The sequence below is a fragment of the Mangifera indica genome, chromosome 15 (assembly GCF_011075055.1).
Source record: "Mangifera indica cultivar Alphonso chromosome 15, CATAS_Mindica_2.1, whole genome shotgun sequence".
Taxonomy (NCBI): domain Eukaryota; kingdom Viridiplantae; phylum Streptophyta; class Magnoliopsida; order Sapindales; family Anacardiaceae; genus Mangifera; species Mangifera indica.
This window is the reverse complement of record NC_058151.1, coordinates 9745363-9767204: the sequence shown is the minus strand read 5'-3', so window position 1 is coordinate 9767204 and position 21842 is coordinate 9745363. Positions and strand designations below refer to the sequence as shown.

At 30.9% G+C, this 21842-nt stretch overlaps 1 long non-coding RNA gene across 1 annotated transcript; it reads right to left on the bottom strand.

Annotated features, from left to right (window-relative positions):
* Nucleotides 1-2749: 2749 nt before the first annotated feature.
* Nucleotides 2750-21800, bottom strand: LOC123198400. The gene is made up of 2 exons (XR_006498013.1): nt 21622-21800; nt 2750-3028 (listed from the first exon to the last, which is right to left on the bottom strand). It is a non-coding gene; the product is annotated as an uncharacterized LOC123198400 (long non-coding RNA).
* Between the last annotated feature and the right edge of the window lie 42 nt (nt 21801-21842).

The following is a 21842-nucleotide window of genomic DNA, read 5'->3' as shown; positions in this document are numbered from 1 at the left end:
GATAAATATATAGATATTTGATTGACTTCAATTGATTCTAAGACAATAACATTTTTTCATAACAAATCTTTCAAAAATAGTACTTGTGTCAATACAAATCACTATTTCATCCCCACCAATAACATGGTCATCTTCTATAATCCATTGTCCTCTAAAGTGAATTATAAATACGGTTATTATTGAAAATATGCATGCAACATAACCCAATAAACTTGGAAACCTATAATTGGAAAATTAAATTAAATATTAATTAATTATAATTGGAAATTAGGCTGTGGACTAACGTCGCCTAGACAACCTTCCCTATCCGTCATTTTTCATCAGATGCGTTTTTTATTTGATTTTTATCCCAAACACATCTTAAACTATCGTTCCACCTAATCTAATAAATTTTTTCGGTTAAACTATAAGTACTTTAACTAATTTAACTAACAAAAAACAACATTTATCAATAAAATTCCATTTCTCAGAAATCACACAATTTGTCTACTTGGAATTCTTTGGTTTTCAATTGTGAAAAAAAAAAAAACACATAAGATTAGAGGTTTGGATCAACATTGACCTAGATGTGAATATGTTTTTATGTAAGATGTTTGTAAAACAATTGTTATTTTATGGTCAAAAGTCAGTTGAGCTTTGTGTTTTTAAGTTTGAAGACATAGGTAATTTTAGTATCACGCTAGACTTTGTGGTATAAATGTTTAATTAGTAAAAAGGGTGATATATTTGTATAGGCAGGGTCTTTTGTTGTAAAATTTTCAATTTTCCCATTTTCATAGACAGTCTAGGATTGAGCAGGAATCAACTCAAACCATTCAAGTCAAATTAATGGCATGTGTCTTTGATCCAACAAGCTACACAGATCATGTCAAATAAGAAATCATCGCAAGTTGAATTTCTATGATAAGCAAAAAACACACTCATATAGTGTATTAAATACAAAGTGGAAACATTCTTTTAATAACATGTTTTGAAGTAAAGATCTTAATCATTCACATGTCACTTATCCGCACATAATGGAGAAAAGTTTTTGAAGTGTTATTGGCACTCTAACAACTGGGAGGAGTTATTGCAACACTCATCTCCAAATATATACCCCTAAAAGAAATATGAACTCGAAAAGACATGCCAAGCTTAAACTTGTACTTAACTACAGCGGAATTTATAGCATGATAAATATTTAAATACATATAATGTGCAAAAAAGTATAACACACATAATTGATACTTATCATGTCATAAATAATAAATATCCCATCATCTCACAGTAGATTGTTTGAATATCAATCTCAACATAAGTGTGAACAAATAAAGCATAGTCTCAAACTGAATAAATAAATACATAATCTCAATATAACATCTAAAAATGACAAAATTGCCTCTCAACCTCATGCAACAACTTGAGCTTAAGCTTTGTAGATAAAGAGGAAAATTCCTCTTCCAATGTCTGTCCTTTTTGCAATTGAAACAATACCTTTTAGCTTTGGCCTTCTCCATATTGGTTTCAACTTTATTAAAATATTTCTTCTTTGGTCCAACTTTTGGACCTTTTTAAGGTTTCATCTACTTCTTTTTCATCCAACTAGAAAAAGCAACATAAATTTCTTCATGCCTCTTTCCGTATTTGTAAAACTCTTAAATCTCATTCAAAAGCTTTGAAAGCGTATGCTCAATCTTGTTAAGATTGTAGTTTGTTATAAATGGTTTATAACTACACATAAAGGATTGTAGCATCAAATTCACCTTGAATTTGTCAAGCATGACAACTTTATATACATCCAATTGCCTTAAGATGTTGATCATCTTTATGAAATGATCATCCGCAGGCAATCCTTCCTTTAATCTCATCCTACAAAATGTCAAACATAATTTGTACTCGATAACTTGTGAATTCTCGTCATACAACTCTTGTAAAGCGATAAAGATATCATACGCGTTCTCTATATTTTCATGTTTTATTTGAAGTTCTTTTATTCATTGAAGCTAACATATAGCTTTGTGCTCTCAGATTATCCTCTTGCCAAGTTATAAAAACTTCTTTTTCTTGTTTTGTGGCATCTAAAGCTAAGTCAATCGAAAATGACGCTTCCACTACACATCCAAATTTTTTAAAATTGAGAGCAATTCTTATATTTCTAAGTCAATCCATAAAGTTTGATCAAATTAAAATGTTATTATCTAGAATGTGTAACAAAATGTTATTGACCATTTTCGATTATCACAATATAAAAGAAAAAACTACAAAGAAAATTAAATTTGTTAGCATCTTGTTAATTTAAACCTTTAATAAACTAATCATATTAGGTTCTACTATTTTATTCAAATCTTATACTCCCTTAGATAGAATCCAAAAATTCTGTTGGATAAAATTTCTAGTAGGGAATCAATTTCTTACTAATTTTAATTAAACCTTATATAATAGAAATCTTGGTTTATTTAAAATTAATAAGTAGGAAACTATTTCCTTTTATATCTCCATATAAGCTATGATCCATCAAAACTAACCTTTAGCTTTAGATATCTCACATAATAAAAATCTTAGTGCCCTAAACTGGTTAAATCTAACTTGTCGTTCTTTCTGAAATAGTATTCCTATTATACCCTCACATATTAGAATCTTGAACAAAATGAAAATTATTATTAGAGAACTAGCCAATTAATTTTGAGTCATACATAATAGTATCTCTTACATAATAGAAATATTGAGATATTTGTTCATACAATAAAAAATTAACCAACACACAACAAAAGGCCCAAATTCAATATTTATTTTGTTTTTGGGAGATTTTAGGTTTAACCTTTTAGTTATTGATGTTTTACATCTTACATGTCATAACATCCAAACCATGCATGCATCCATAAAATATAAAACCTAATGGGATGATTATGAGTTTTTGAAAATACATCATAATATGGCAAACCACGATCCTAGTTCTAATATTCTTCTTTGAATCCCATCCAATGGCTTTGCGAATCTCCATCTTTTTATCTGGTTGAAACATTACATTATGAGTCATAGGCGCTCATACCTAGATAACATAAATAAATAAATAATCATTACAAGCCATTTTCCAAAAGAATATTACATGCCTTTTGAATAAATTGAAATTTTCAAATATCACCCGTAATCATCTCTTATAAACATTCATTCATCTATAAAAATAAAGATTTATAAACAATTATGAACAAATTCATAATATGAATAAATATTAGGCATCCTTTTAAAATAAACTAATGTAAATAATATCTATTCAATGATTCATGAATGAATAAATATCATGACACATATAATGTAAATATTCTTAATTTTTTTAAGTAACAATTACTTATAAGTTGTTCATGATTATAAAAGGGTATACGCATAATTTTACATACCCTAAAATATAATATCAATATATTACATTTTATATAATCCATTAATCCGTATAAACAATTGTCTCTTACACAATCACCATTAAATAAAACTAATTTTATATGCATTTTATTATTCACACATTTTACACTTAATCACCATTATCATGAAATGTACATATCCTTCATGAACTATTATGTATCCTTCAAATCCATCAAATGAACTAGGCATTCATACAACTAACATTTTTCAACCAAAAATGTACAAAACATTTATATGCACCAAATTAAGCCTTGAAACATATGTAGAATTTTTTTATATTGCACTAAATATTTCAACAAGCATTTCATGGATTTAATGCCCAATTACATCATGATTTAACCAAATTACAACTTTAGTACACACATCAAACATGCGTATTTCATCAAGAATATCGCATATTCAATATCATTTTTGCATAAAAAATAGGTTTCATGCAACAATTGCATTATGCCCAAATTATGCTTAACTTTTAATCACATTAATTCTTGCAGTTTTAAGCACAAATGTGACATGCATGCTTCAACCACATATATATGAAGGATCGAATGACCTAAGAGGGGGGGGTGAATTAGGCAATTTAAAACAATTTTTACCAAATTAGAGAATTAAAACAATTTATTCAATTCAATGAATATTGCCTATTTTTAATCCAATTTATCAGAATAACAAAAATATTTCAAATAATCAATATAATCAATACAATCAAAATAACATAACATAAAGTATGAGTTTAAGGAAAGAGAAAATCAAACACGCGATATATAGTGGTTTGGCTCAACCCGGCCTACATCCACTCCTCCAAGCTTTAGCCCTTGAAGTATTTCACTAATCCTTGGTTGACCTAAAACTCAACCAAGCTTTTCTTCACAACAAAATAGCTTCCAATGTGCTATTAACCTTTACAAGTGTTAAAGCTCAATTTCTCCCACTATAAATTTTCTAATATCTTCAAGAGTGAACCTCACTCTTTTATAGTATGAATTTGAAGTATGATCTCTCTCAAAGAGTGTATATGAAAGATTAAGTTTAGTACAACCCAATACAAATGAAATTACAAAGTATATGAGCAAGGTTTTTGATTTGAGAAGAGAATTTGCAAGTGAATAGCTCAAAACTAATTTGCTCTCAAAAATATGAAAGTTCTTGGTGGCAAAAGTTCTTTTCAAATGAATTTGATTGGGTTTATATAAGAGAAAACGAGAAAAGTTACCGTTGTGCACAAAGACTAGCCGTTTTAATTTTCCAGAAAATGCACAATTCGATCGATCGAATGTAATTTGATCAATCAGATATGATGTGGCACTCTAGTGGTGCCTAGGTAGCACTAGCCGTTAGAAAGTTTAAACCAAAATTCAGTTGATCAGATTTAATTTGGTCAACCAAATTTTTGAAAGCCAAAATGCATGGCTTATGGACAATTCAGAAGCTGCCATCAAAGAATTCAGTCGATCAAATTCAGTCAACCAAATTTTATTAAATTTTACCGCCTGAATTTTCAAAAATTATAATTTAACCCCTAAAACTTTGAAAAGTGGCAATTTAACCCATTTTTGAAAATTCTTTCAAAACCAACTTTAAGATATGAAAATGTAGTTCACAAAACTTCATCATTTTAAATGAGTTAATAAATTTGGTGAAAAAATTAGCTTAACCTAATAAGTTTGAAAAATGACATTTTAACCCAAAATGTGAAATATATAAGAATGAGTTTTCAAGTGAGCTATCCCATGCAAATAAATATTCTAATCAAAACGAATGCTCCAAATTACAAAAATATCTATCTAAACTTGGGTTTTACTTCAAATCTTCAAGAATTCTTCACTTGAGTCTTGTCTTCATTTTCATCTTGAAACTCATTCAAGTGCATTAGATAAATTCTTGTAATCTAACTCACACTCAAGTAAAATCATTAGTTAATATGCTAAGGGACATATCAGTTTGTTATCATCAAAATAAGAGCATAATGACTCCTTGAGTCAACAATCTCCCCCTTTTTTATGATGACAAACACATATACACTTCAAAAAATTTTATAAAATATATCAATAAATGTATTTCCTTGAAGTTAAGAAACACTTGATTTTAAAAAAAAAAATTGCAAGAGTTTGCCTTAAAAAATCAAGTTTCCTCCCCCTAAATATATGCAAATAATAATATGTCCAACATTAATATCATAAATCATATATATCATCATCAAAATATCCACAATATCCACAACATCAATAAAATTTTGCATCATAATCAAATATATATTCTCATAATCTTCCATAACCACATAAAAGTATCCACAACATCAATCGTCAATCAAACTTTTCTCCCCCTTTGTCATTATCAAAAAGAATAAAACAATGTATAAAAATGATATAATCAAAGAGATAAAAGAAGACTTAACATGTAGAAATAATGTAAAAAATAATAATTACTACAATGGCCCAAAAATAAGCATCAAGACAATGTCTAAATATATCGATAAGCATCCATAACCATGTCAATACATGAAGACAATATCTAAATATATCGATAAGCATCCATAACCACATCAATGCATGAAGACAATGTCTAAATAGAGATAATCAGCAAAATAAGAGTATATAAGGAAAGTTCTTACATAACAAAAATATAATGAAAAATAGAGATAATCAGCAAAATAAGAGTATATAAGAAACGTCCATACATAACAAAAATATAATGAAAAATAGAGATAAACTAAGGAGGCAGAGGACAACGACGAAGAAGCTCATTGATGCCATCCCTAAGCTCGGCTCGAAGATCGGTAATGCTAGCCTAAACAACAATAAAATTAGAGCGAACCTCAACATGAAGCTGAGCAGATAAAAGAGAGATAGGATCAGCAACTGAGGCGGTGGTCGGCTCAGCAGATGAACTCGCTCCAGTAGCCATCCGAGATCTCTTGCCAGAAAGACGCGCCTATAACTCGAATGAATCGCGGTCCTCATCTGCCTTAGCATCATCGTCATCAGTCTCAGGGGCATCAACTGGAGCATCAGGTGCTTGGGGCTCAGCATCCATATCAACGTCTAGATCGGCAGCAGCCTCTCCTTCACCAGGTACTAGCTCAGAAATGTGACGCCATACATCATTGTGCTGACGAAAGCCTATATAACGGAGGTTTGAAGCAGTATATGGATCAATAGCTAGCTCAACATCCTACTCCTCAAGGAAGGAAACCCCCACCTTCGAAAGAATTAATGTGATGATAGGTGCATAAGGTAAAAGATGGGTACGAAGAGAGACTGTAGAGACCATCAAATCAAAAATGACATGACAAAGGTCTATAAGAGACCCCTGGAGGAGATACGAGAGGAGATATCAGTCAGCCATGTTGACTTCATTGAAATCACCAGATTTCGATGTAACAGTATAACCGATAATGTTATAAAGGAGACAGACAGACGGAGTGAGATGCCTATAGGGAAGACGAGTAACTACATCATGATAAGGATTGCCCGTCATAGCTCGAAGGGCATCAAGATATAATGGGTCAGTGAAATGCCACCCTTAAGGGGGAAGAAAAGGGTCACGAACAACAGGAAGACCCAAAGTGACACAAAGGCTGGCATGAGAGAAATGAATATCATGGCCTTGGATAAAAGAGGTGGCTTCATTATGAAGCCAATCAAACTTCATGTTCGCATAAATTCACGAACAAGGGTAGGATAAACATAACCACCTAAGGTAACAAAATGAGTCCATCTGAATCTATCAAAAATAGTCTTAAGGTGGAATTGTGTTAACAAATTAAAATCGACTCGACAAGTTTTACACAAACCATGATGATTATAGTGTTTAGCATAAGTCGCAGTAGCTTGGGCGGAACAAAAACGAGTCTCATCAAAGGGAGCCTCTGAAGGCTCGGCTTGATCGATAGGTGCTAAAGAGCTAGTTCTAACATTTCTAGATGGCCTAGGGGCACACCTAGCACTACTACGACTAGTGTTAACCGTAATTGCAAAATATGACGAAATGAAATGCTACGTCAAATGTACGTACAAGGGTAGAATCGTAATTTCACACAAACGAACCCGAATTGGAAAACTAAATGCACACCACAGTTCGAGACGATGATAGGATGATAGTGGTATATTTGAAAGTAAAATCAGTCGACTGTAAGGGGTATTTTTGGAAACAAATCTGAAAATGCATATGGAATTTGGGGGTTTTTAGTGTGAGGCCAAAATTGAAAAATTGATGGATGGAACATGGATGAATGATGCTGGGAATGATGATTGCATGGTCAATTTGTTGAAAAATCAACAAAATTTGGGGATTTTGGATGAAAGTTAAAAAAGCTAAGGTTTAGGGTTTAATGAGATTTGGGGGGATTTAGGGCAAAATGTGGTGTTTTTGGAAGGGGATTTTTGCTTAAAACAAGTAGAAATGATGTGGGGAATGGATTGAGAGCAAAAATTTGGAGTTTAAAATGGATTAAGGCAAGGTTGGAGCAAATCGGTGGAGAGAAAAAACGGAAAATGGCTGGAGATTTTGTAAAAAAAAAAAAAAGGAAGGCTGCCCTTATGCGCTGGAATTCGGTCGACCAAATTTTGCAATTCAGCAGCCAAATTTGTAAAATCCTGGTCAACTTGTTTTATACATTTTGTGTTCTCAATTTGAACATAAATGAGTCCAAATGATTCAACTATGCACTATTGATTCAACATGCATGAAATGCGATGTAATTTGATGCAAAAACATTATGAATATATAAATTAAACATATTAAAATCAATGCAAGAATAATTGATACAAAAAGAAACATCAAATATGATCAAGCATTAAAATGACGCATAAAACATATATTGACATTTTCAATTCAACCAAAACAAACACCATAACCACAATGATATATAAGTACAAATACTAATGTGGTGATTCCATGATCCCAAGCTCACCTCTAATTTTGCAAAAACGTTCTTCCCCAAGAGGTTTTGTAAAAATATCCGCAAGTTGATTTTCGGTGGATACAAAGTCAAGACAAATATCACCCTTTTGAACATGGTCTCGAATAAAATGATATCTAATTTTTATATGTTTGGTTCGAAAGTGTTGAATGAGATTTTTGGATAAGCTAATAGCACTTGTGTTGTCACAAAAGATTGGAGTTTTAGATAGGCTAACTCCATAATCCCTAAGGGTTTGTTGCATCCACAAGGTTTGAGCACAACAACTACCGACAACAATATATTCCGCTTTCGCGGTAAATAAAGCTATGAAGTTTTGTTTTCTTGAAAACCATGAAACTAATGTATGAACTAGAAAATGACAAGTACCACTAGTACTTTTTCTATCGACTTGGCTTTCGGTAAAGTTGGCATCCGAATAGCTCACTAGGTCAAAAGACGTTTCTCTAGGATACCACAAGCCTAAAAATCTAGTGTCATGTAAATATTTGAAGACTCTTTTAAGAGCTTTTAAATGAGATTCCTTGGGACATGATTGGAATCGAGCACATAAGCACACTCTAAACATAATATCAAGTCTACTAGCGGTTAAATATAAAAAAGAGCCAATCATACCTCTATACATTTTAACATCAACGTTTGGCCTACTTTCATCTTTGGTGAGTTTGATAGTTGAACTCATTGGTGTGCTTGAGGCTTTTAATCCTTCCATGCCAAACTTCTTTAATAAGTCTTTGATGTATGAAGATTGGTTGATGAAGATACCCTATTTGCTTTGCTTGATATTAAGTTTGAGAAAATACTTGAGTTCTCCCATCAATCTTATTTCAAATTCTTTGCTCATGAGGTTAGAAAATTCTTCACACAAAAAGACATTAGTAGATCCAAAAATGATATCATCAACATAAATTTGAACCAAAAGTATATCATTTTCTTTTCTCTTAATAAACAATGTAGTATATACTTTTCTAATGCAAAAGCCTTTTTCAAGCAAGAATTTACTCAAACGCTCATACCACGCTCGAGGTGCTTGTTTTAAACTATAAAGAGTTTTTTGAAGTTTAAAAACATGGTTTGGGAAATCATGACTTTCAAACCCGGGAGATTGTTCAACATAAACTTCCTCTATGATAAATGTAACCTCTCCTAACCAATAGGTGTGTTACAAAAAAACGGCAAGAGTTCCCCTATTTTAGAGGGCTCGGGGAATTTTTTTTTTTTTACTATACCTTATAACACTCCTAATTAGCAATTCACACAAACCAGTCTAACCAATCGACTGGATTTTCATCAACATAATCACAATTAACAAAATACATACTTAATAGTAACCATCATAAAAATTAGCACCCACAGAAATTTTATAACCAATTTCAATGACTAGCCATATTTATATACATCTATAGATATATATACACACAATCACATATATACATATAGGAAGCAAAATATATACATATCCACCAATATTTATATCAAGTATATGTATATGCATATATTCACATATATATCAAAGCATATAAATCAACAAAAATATGGTGTCTTTCTCCTTTAGCCTCATGTCTCACTAGTGCTCCTCGGGAACCTTTGCTGCAACTCTTTACCTGTAAAATATTGAATTAAACGAAGTGAGCGACCATGGCTCAGTAAGAAAATCATACTTAATACTCAAAACATTTCATACCAGTGCTAATCTCTTCCATACTCAGCGTGTCTGGGCTATTCATATACAAAATAATTGACACGGAACACGTATTAAACACATATCATAATTCTCCTCTTTCATCCATTTATTCATTTCCTTACTATACAAATATGATTCACTCGTCATGATTTATGCATGTATGAGTGTCATGACTTTTCTATTTTCTGATCGTACATCTCTCTCAACTCTTTATCAGCCACATAGGCTTGCATGCATGATTCTAATGCAAATGACTTTCATAAAATATTTGCTAATTCTTTCTCTTGTTTTTTTTTGTCAAATATTTTCATTGATCGGTCTAAACTACATATGACAGTACTCGCAGTCACCATACAAGGTACAATCCTCTCTTACACGCATATTTCACTATTTTTTTCTTTGTTGTCCACACAGTATAACCGATATCTTTCTTTGCTATCCACAAAGTACAGCTCGCGTGTAAGAATTTTAAAATGTTTTCTGCTTTCTTGTATCATATGAGTCATTATAAAACCAAAAACATTTGTTTTCCATTTTCTAAAAACATGCATAACTTAGAAAATGTTTTTACTCTTTCTTTATTTTTCTGAAATCATGCATATGTTATGATTCCTCATGTATGCATGTATAACCATAATATGAAATATGCCCATTCATTGTTTTTCCTTATTCTTTTCAAGCCTCATCGAGCATCAAATTATTTTCTCATGTATTTACATATATTTAATGCATTCCATATGAATATACATATTTATTATGATAGTTTTTACACATATCAAGCACATAATTAAGCAAAATTAACCTATATCACATAAAATTACACTTTTATCCTTATGGTCAAAAATTACATGCTTACCCTTAGTGCAAATTCTTTCGTCAATTTATCATTTCTCACATATTCAACACACAAAATCCACTAAGCTAACCCTAGGAATATGAAATGTCTAAAATACCCTTATGACCAAAACTTACATCATAAGTCCTAATGAATTTCTTTATTCTTGTAAGCATAAATCACCTTAATTCTAATACCTTACACACTTATATAAGTAAAGGTTATTTAAATAACCTAACTCAAATTACTTCAAGTATGTAAAGTATGAAATTCTTACATTTTCTTTGCTAATTAGGTGATTTAAGTCTATCCTCATTTTCTTCTTCCTAGCAACTTTAATCAACCAAAAACATAATCATCCATCAAAACTCTAAACTTAACATCTCTTAAAAATTAAACTTTTTACCTTGGAACTTACCATAATTGATAGATCTATATTTTTTATAATTGGAAGCTCTGGAAATTAGGTGGTTTAGCTAGGTTTTTTGATGAATTTTGCTTGAAGGAAAAACTTTAGTTAAAATTATGGAGATTCTCGGCTATGGAAGAAGAAAATGAATAGTTGGTTAGTTTTATAAGCTTTTTGGACTAATTTACCCTTAACCTTTTTAAAAAATGACTATTTTATCCTTAGCCAATTACCAAAAACCCTTAGCACCATTATATAATTTCAAGTGTGCCATTCAATTTACATTACCACTTTGTCTCTTAAATCCTTCTAAAATGATCATTTTACCCCCTTTGAAAATTATTGCTCATTTAGTAGTTTTCTATAATTCTTTTACAATTTCTTTAAACAACAAGTTATAAAATCAACTTTAGGGATAATTTTAGAAGTAGAGTTCACTGGCATACCTAAATCCGAGTGTTACAATAAATCCATTTAAGAAAGCACTTTTGACATCCATTTGATATAAAATAAAATTATTAGAACATGCAAATGTCAAAAGCATCCTAATGGATTCTAATCTAGCTACCAGTGAAAAAGTTTCTTCAAAATCTATTCCCTCTTCTTTGTTGTAGCCTTGAGCCACTAATCTAGCTTTATATCTAACAACCACTCCGGACTCATCCATTTTGTTTCTAAAACCTATTTTGTGCCAATAACGGATTGATGATCCGAACGAGGGACTAGTTCCCAAACATTATTTCTTTTGAATGCATCATGAAATGTTTTTGGTTCAAATTGTGAAAGAAATGCTAAATTATTACAAAGATTAAAGGATGATATAGTTTTAACACCTTGATTTTCCTCAGCAATAATTAATTCTTTAGGATGAGCATTTGCATACCTCCAAGCCTTAGGAAGATCTTTATGTTTGAGCTCTTGTTTTGCTTCATCCTTAACATCATTTGGTAAATCATGAATTTCCGTTTGGTTTCCATTTTTAACTTGATCATAATCAATATTAACTTGCATACTAGTTGAAGGATTAGATTCATCAAAAATGACATGCATGGATTCCTCGACCACTAGTGTCCTTTTGTTAAACACTCTGTATGTTTTGCTAGATGATGAATATCCAAGAAAAATGCCAATGTCTGATTTTGAATCAAATTTTCCTAAGTTTTCTTTTATGTTCAAAATAAAGCATTTGTATCCAAAAACTTTAAAATAACCAATATTTGGTTTTTTGTTTTTCCAAAGTTCATATGGAGTTTTATCTAAAGATGGTCTTATTAAAACACGGTTTAGAACATACCATGTGGTGTTTACAGCTTCCGCCCAAAAATATTGAGGTAAAGTTTTTTCATTTAACATGGTTCTAGTCATCTCTTGAATTGTCCTATTCTTTCTTTCAACAACACCATTTTGTTAGGGAGTTCTAGGACAAGAGAATTGATGTTCTATACCATGCTCATGACAAAAGTTTTCAAATAAATGATTTTCAAATTCTCCTCTATGATCACTTCTAATGCAAGAAATATGCATTTCTTTTTCTTTTTGTATTTTCTTGACAAATTTTGAAAATGCATGGAAGGCTTCATTTTTTGATGCAGGAAAAAGTACCCAAGTGAATCTTAAAAAATCATCAAGAATAACAAAAGCATAATGCTTTCCACTTAGGCTTACAGTTCTTGAAGGACCAAAAAGATCAATATGAAGAAGTTGTAAAGGTCTAGATGTAGAAATATGAGTTTTACTTTTAAAAGAATTTTTTGTTTGTTTGCCAAATTGACATGCATCACAAATTTTATCTTTAACAAAATCTATTTTTGGAAGACCTTTTACAAGCTCTTTCTTGGAGATTTTTGAAATCAAGTCCATGCTAGCATGACCTAATCTTCTATGCCACAACCAACTATTTTCATGCAATGCGGAGAAACATAGATTTTCATGAGATGCATTTTCTACATCTATAGTGTAAACATTTCCATCTCTATTTCTTACACAAATTGTTTTTCCATCATTCATATTTTCTGTAATACAACTATTGGCTCAAAAATAACTTTAAATCTTTTATCACATAGTTGACTAATGCTAAGGAGATTATGCTTAAGACTATCTACCAAAAGAACATTTTCAATGATAATATGAGAATTGTTACCGATATCTCCAATGCCAATAATTTTACCCTTCGCGTTGTCTCCAAAGGTAACATGTCCTCTATCTTTCTTGCTTATTGTCGAGAAAAGTGAAATATCTCTAATCATGTGTCTTGAGCAAGAACTATCAAGGAACCATTTGCTTTTCTTTCTTTTGTTTTTCGGTTCCTAAACATAATGAGAGATTCAAGAATTTGTCTTAGGTACCCAAATCATGTTGGGTCCTTGGTGGTTAGTTTTTGTTCCCTTAGGAACCCACACTTTCTTAGTGCCCATATAATGTTTCTTTTGAATTGGGCAAGATGATGAGATATGACCTTTATTTCCATAATAATTGCAAGTTATATTTGATTCACTTGAAGTTGAGGCTTTAACAAAATAATTTTTTAAGTATTTTGCCTTGATAAAAGGTTTATAACCAAGTCCTCTTTTGTTTAAAACTCTCATTTGTACACCAAGCATTTTATCAAGAATATATTTTCCATTTTTAAATTTTAAAACTATTTCATTTAAATCTTTTGCTCCTCTTTTTAAAACTTCAATTTCATTTTCTATAATTTTTTTTCCTTTTTAGCTATGCAAAGATCATTTTCAAACTTTTGTTTTTCTTTTTCAAAAATAAAGCACTTGTTTTCTTCATTTTCTTTTCCTCTAAGCTTAAAGATTTTTTGGTTAAGAGTTTCATTTTCTTTCTTTAAAGACTCATTTTCCTTTTCCAAGTTAAAATTTTTCTTCCTAAGAGTTGCATTTTTAGACATACAAAGAGCAAGTTTTTCATTCATCTCTTCAAGTGTATCATATAACTCTTCATATGAGGGGTTTTAATCTATCTCATCATCTATATCATTTAAATCATCACAAGTATTAGATAAGTTAGAGTTAATTATCTCATTATTTGTAATTGTCATGAAACACATATTGGCTACTTCATTATCCTCCTTTTCAGATTCACTTTCGTCACTATCATCCCACGTAGCCTTCATTGCTTTCTTTTTTGATCTACCAATTTTGAGGAGAGGACAATCTTATTTGATGTGTCCCAGCTTCTTGCATTCATAGCACACAACTTGTTCTCTTCTTTGTCTTTCTCCACTTTTACCTTTAGAAGCCTCCCTTTTTGTGAAGTTTCCATTTCTTCTTAGTTTTCTATTCCTTAGAAGCTTTCCAATATTTCTAGTCAAGAGTGTAACGTCTTCATCTTCATCTTCATCATTTGATGTCTCATCTTCTTCTTCTAGGAACTTTTCATTCTCTTTGATGGATGATTTGAAGGGGATGCTCTTTTTATTCTTCTTTACTTCTTCAATTTGTCGTTGCTTCATAGTAAGCTCATGAGTGAGAAGTGAACCTAAAAGCTCTTTAAGAGGTAGAGTCTTGACATCTTTTGCTTCTTCGATTGTAGTCACTTTGGGATCCCAAGAGGGAGGCAAACACCTAAGAAGTTTCTTAACATTTTCTTGGTTAGTATAAACTTTACCAAGATTTTTCAATTCATTCATAATAGTAATAAATCTATCAAACATGTCACTAATAGTTTCATTTTCATTCATCTTAAATAACTCGTATGAGTGTGTGAGCATGCTAATTTTAGTCTCATTGACTTGTGAAGTCCCTTCATTTGATACCATCAATAATTCCCAAATTTCTTTAGCCGAGGTACAAGCTTGTACCTTATTAAAGTTATATCTACAAAACTATGTTACGTGATCTACAAAACTATAACGTCTTGCACTACATTTAACCTCGTCATTATGATCATTGACTTCTCTCAACATTTTCTCATGCAATATACATCTTAGGGTCTTAGATCAATACATCATATCTACAAAACTATGTTGAGAGGACAATCATAACACATTCATAGCTCTAGCATTAATGGCAATATTTTTCTTATGTTGAGAGGCCATTTCTTCCCTAGTTTTGGGCACTTGTTTTCCATCTACTTCTTTCATAGGAACAAAAGGTCCATCTTGCACTACATCCCACAATTCATAATCACTTTAAAGGAAAATCAACATACAATTTTTCCAATGGGCATATCCAGTGCCATCAAACAATAGTGGTCTATTAGGGGTAAGCCCTTCACTAACAGTATAGGATTTTCCTAGGTTCATGGCCATTGCTCTAAACGATTAAGTTTATGAGAATGAGCAACCTTGCTCTGATACCAATTGAAGGATTGAATGGCCTAAGAGGGGGGGGGGTGAATTAGGTAATTTAAAACAATCTTTATCAAATTGGATAATTAAAACAATTTATTCAATTCAATGAATATTGCCTATTTTTAATCCAATTTATGAGAATAACAAAAATATTTCAAATAATCAGTACAATCAAAATAACATAACATAAAGTATGAGTTTAAGGGAAGAGAAAATCAAACATGCGATATATAGTGGTTCGGCTCAACCTGGCCTACGTCCACTCCTCCAAGCTTTCTCCTTTGGAGTATTCCACTAATCCTTGGTTGACCTAAAACTCAACCAAGTTTTTCTTCACAACAAAATAGCTTCCAAGTGCTATTAAACTTTACAAGTGTTAAAGCTCAATTTCTCTCACTAGAAATTTTCTAATCTCTCTATAGAAATTTTCTAATCTCTCTAAGAGTGAACCTCAATCTTTTATAGTACGAATTTTAGTATGAATTTGAAGTATGATCTCTCTCAAAGAGTGTATATGAAAGATTAAGCTTAGTACAACCCAATACAAATGAAATTACAAAGTATATGAGTAAGGGTTTTGATTTAAGAAGAGAATTTGCAAGTGAATAGCTCAAAACTAATTTGCTCTCAAAAATATGAAAGTTCTTTATGGCAAAAGTTCTTTTCAAATGAATTTGATTGGGTTTATATAAGTGAAAACGAGAAAAGTTACCGTTGTGCATAAAGACTAGACGTTTTAATTTTCCAGAAAATGCACAATTCGATCGATCAGATATAATTTGGTCAACCGAATAGGATGTGGCACTCCCGTGGTGCCTAGGTGGCACTAGCCGTTAGAAAGTTTAAACCAAAATTCAGTTGATCGGATTTAATTCGGTCAACCAAATTTCTGAAAGCCAAAATGCATGGCTTCTGGATAATTCGAAAGCTGCCATTGAAGAATTCGATCAGTAAAATTCGATCGGTCAAATTCGGTCAATCAAATTTTATTACACTTTACCCCCTAAATTTTCAAAAATTATATTTAACACCTAAAACTTTGAAAAGTGACAATTTAACCCATTTTTGAAAATTCTGTCAAAACCAACTTTAAAATATGAAAATGTAGTTCACAAAGCTTCATCATTTTAAATGAGTTAATAAACTTTGGTGAAAAAATTGGCTTAACACAATAAGTTTGAAAAATGACATTTTAACCCAAAATGTGAAAGATATGAGAATGAGTTTTCTAGTGAGCTATCTCATGCAAATAAATATTTCAATCAAAACGAATGCTCCAAATTATAAAAATATCTATCTAAATTTGAGTTTTACTTCAAATTTTTAAGAATTCTTCACTTGAGTCTTATCTTCATTTTCATCTTGAAACTCATTCAAGTGCATTAGATAAATTTTTACAATCTAACTCACACTCAAGTAAAATCATTAGATAATATGCTAAAGGATATATTAGTTTGTTATCATCAAAATAAGAGCATAATGACTCCTTGAGTCAACAATATACATATATGAAATCATGTCTTTCAAGAAAAAACGGCAAGCATGCCTCAATTTTTAGCAAAGGAAAAATTATTTACATCACCAAAAACATACATGCATCAAACCATGCCCATCTTCGATCAACATTAAATATTTATCAAATTCTTCAACCAAATATTTAACATACATTCTTATAATTATTTGTTCTTCAATCTAATATCATTAGAACCAAAATGAAACAATTTTATAAAATTACAAATCATGGCCAAGACATGCAACAAGTCATTGATTATGAATAATCAATTATGGGTATTAACTAGTACATGCATGCATTATTCAATATCATCAAGGAGCTTTTAAGCTTAAATGACATTATTTTAACTTAAAAACAAGAATATATATGATCAAAATGGCTCTGACACCATTTTTTGTTTTATGGTTGAAAATGGTTGATAAAAGGACATGCATGAACTCATTGAAACATGAAATAATCATATGTATGAAAACAAGCACAATTGAAAGAAAAAGTTTAGTTTTTGTACCTTTTCCTTTGCAAAAGATGTTTAGTTTGATGAAGTAGAACACTTGAATACACAAATGTCTCTAAAAGTATCCACCCACCCTAGAGAGATGTGAGAGCTTTCAAAGGTTCAAAAAGAGAAAGAAAGCTTTTGTTTCAAATGACAAATTTTAGTTAAATCTGATATACTATTGATATATATAATTGTGGGCTAAAAGTAATTATTAATTTTGCATGGAACCACACTAAATAATTTTTATTTTTTAGTTGTCATATCATTGTATTCATAATACACCTTAAGCATCCATATTATATCACATGACACCTTAACCTTTTAAAATGTCAAAAATATTTTCACGTAACTTTTTACATGATTTTACTTTATTAACCTTCGAAAGGTGCTAGCCATCCTAAGATAATCATTTTTCTCTCCATATCTCTCAAACTTTTCGGGCTTACAAGTATGACCTTCTAGGTTCATTGCGGCCTAACTAAGAGCCAATTTTGGATGAACCGAAAAACAATTTCGAAGACTCTTCAACCATGGTAGTCATCTAGCAATGGTGCAGTCACTAAACCATAATGAAAACATACTCCATTAAACCTATTTCTAATCATACATACCATGTAGTAAAATCCCTCTATTGTCAAATTTCGATCAAGGATGAGTTCATGGCATATTAAAACCCTAGCCTCTAATATATCGAGCATTAATAAGTATATTCGAAACACATCATTACAAACAAGCATTATCGTATGCTCTAACTCGAGATTTTGGTTTATGATATTTATCAACATTCATTTGGGACCTCGAATCCAAACAAATCCAAGTTAACAGATCCCATCTTGAGTATCACCGTTTCAACATACAAACAATGTATGACCAAGCCAGCTTATTACACATGATATGATTAGTCTTGTATTTATACACCACATAAGAAATACATATTCATACCAGATCCAACTATGACATCTCAGGTCTAAGTATTAATAATACATTAATACAATCCTACAACAAATCATTGATCACATTTTAAATGTCCATATGATGCATTATAATTGATCAAGTCCGAAAACAGTTTTCTAATCGTCAATTCATACTAATACTCTAATGATATGACTTTCATATCACTCGCACTAATATCAGCTTATGATATTCAATAGAAAACATTCAGTATGTCTATTATATGATGTCATTGCCCAATTGACAACACGTACATAGGGAACACTTTGATGATTTGATCTTCTGAAGATCCACATCATCCAAAAACTTCACATATGCATAATTTATTTAATAAGAAAATAAATTAGCAAACGAAAATTGAAGCAACATATGAATGTGAAAAAAGAAAAGAACTATTTTTTTTATTATTACATATATATTATTAAAAGATTAAATATCCTAAAACTAACAGCACGATTGGTTTTTAAGGCATATACTAACACTAACTAAATTACCATCCTTGGATGGCCCCTACCATTAATGTATATGTGATATATCTTACTGACCATATGAAAAACTAACTGGTGTTAATCTCTTTTACCATGCACACTTGAACTGAAATAAACTGCTAATGCACCTTGGCGCTAAGTACATGATGCATTTCATGGGTATCTAACTCTCTCTTAGTCTTATTGCTTTCACATATAACATCACTTTCTCACATAGTTGGTGGCTAACTCAATGTACATTGTTTTTCTCATCTTTCTCTGTTTTCAACCCGAATTTGCTTTAGTGAAAGTCCATGTCATCTTCCATACAATTGGGCACATTTAATATAGCTAGCTATCTTAATTTTCCTTTATTAAGGCATTTTTATCCTCTTCCCTTTTCCAATAGATAACATAGGGGGAAAATAATATTTCTTCTCTTTGTGAACGAGCATGTCTAGCCCTTACTCTCTGTGCATTTCACAAAACCTATGTATGGCATTCACCTATACTATGAACAGACGTTCATTTTCTTTCTTGACTTATGATAGACTAACATTGACTAACGTTGTTAAGTTTCCTTAACCTCAAGTAATGATCATCCTTTTCTCAATTTGCATGTTCATTCCACACTGAATGTCCATTCATGCTAAACCCTAAGACGAACATGCATTGACAAACGAGGAACCTTCTTTTACCTAAGGGATAAACAAGATTCCATACATGCATGAATGGTTGTTCATCAGTGTTCGGAATTTTATGCCTTATCTATTTCTATGTTTTTCGACCAATCTATTCTAATTCAATCATTCATCAACACACTAAACAAAGTCTCTAATATCCTATAATCTCTTTAAATCCAAAAAACAACACAATTCCATACAAATCTTGCCAAGATGTTGATTTCACATACATATTGAAGGATCGAATAGTCTAAAAGAAAGGTGAATTAGGCAAATTGAAACAATTTTTACCAAATTAAAGAATTAAACCAATTTATGCAACTTAATAAATGTTGACTATTTTTAATGTAGTTTATAAGAATGTCAAAAGATATTTCAAATATTCAATATAATCAAAATAACATAATACATAATATAAGTTTGAGGGATAAGAAAATCAAATACTCGATGTACAGTGGTTTGATGCAACTTGACCTATGTTCTCCAAACTATCTCCCTTGGAGAATTCTACTAATTTTTTGTTGACAAAACCCCAACCAAGCTACTCTTTACAATAGAAATAGCTTCTAAGGTGCTATTAACCTTTGCAAATTTTAGCGTTCATTTTCTTTCACTAGAAATCTCTAGTCTCACCAAGAGTGAATCTCACTCTTTTATAATACAAATTTTTAAGAAAATAAAGTTTAAAACTCTCTCAAAGAGTTACTATGAAAATTTTAGCTTGATACAACCCAACATAAATATATTTAGGAAAATGTATAAGCAAGGGTTTTTATTAGAGAGAAGAATTTGTAAGTGAATAACTTAATAATGTTTTGCTTTCAAGTATATAAAAGTTCTTAGTTGCAAAGGTAGTTCCCAAGTGGATTTGAATAAGTTTATATAGGGAAAAATGAGCAAAGTTACCATTATGCACAAACCTAGTCATTTTAATTTCCTAGAAAACACAGAATTTGATCGAACGGATGTATTTTGGTCAACCAGATGTAACATGACACTAGCTGTTAGAAAATTCATCGTCCAATTCGTTTGATTGAATTTTTGAAAGCCAAAATATATGGTTTTTGGATAATATGGTAGCTACTATCAAAAAATTACGCTAGTCAAATTCGGTCAACTAAATTTTATTACATTTTACCTCCTAAAGTTTTAAAAAATCACAATTTTCCCTTAAAACTTTAAAAATTGACAATTTAATCCATTTTGGAGAACTCTTTCAAAACCAACTTTGAGATATGAAATTCTAGTTAACAAAACTTCATAATTTCAAATGAGTTATTGGAATTTGATAAAAAATGGCTTAACTCATTAAGTTTGAAAGATAACATTTTAACCCAAAAATTTGAAAGACATAAAAAATGTCAATTTAACCTATTTTTGGAAAACTTATTCAAACCCAAATTTGAGCTATAATATTTTGGTTCACAAAACTTCATAATATCTAATAGGTTTTTGAAATTTGACAAAAATAATAACACTTTAACCCCAAAATGTGAAAGATATAAAAACAAATTTTGGAGAGAGTTTTCACATACAAATAAATATTCTAATCAAAACAAATGTTTCAAGATTACAAGTATATCTATTTAAACTTAAGTTTTTCTTCAAATATTTAAGAATACATCATTTGAGCCTTATTTTTTATTTTTCATCTTGATACTCCTTTAAATACATTAGATAATTTTTTGCAATCTAAATTCACACTTAAGTCATTAATCAACATGTTTAAGAACTTATTAGTTTATTATCATCAAAACAAAAGCATAATAACTTTTTGAGTCAACACATATATGTAAACATGGCATATTCCATAACTCCATCATAGCCAATCATGCCATCAATTAGTACTACAAGAGTCTAAACACCTAAAAGCCCTTCAACAGATGCATACATAACAGATAAAGCATTCCAATCATATAATCTTTATACATGATCCATAAAGAAACACAATGTAGATCATGCAACTTACCTCTCTTCCATAGAAAGCTAGCTCTTCATGTGGCAGTGATTTCCCAGCAATCCAAACCTTTCTAGGTGCATTGTGATTGATCTCAAATCTCTCTCTGGTTATTGTTTGACTTTGAAATATCGAAAGCATAAAATAAGCCAAAAAGACTTGAGCCACTTTTTATTTTGTCAATATGATGCCACAAACGGCTATGCATCTTCTATTCACACATTCCTTCAACT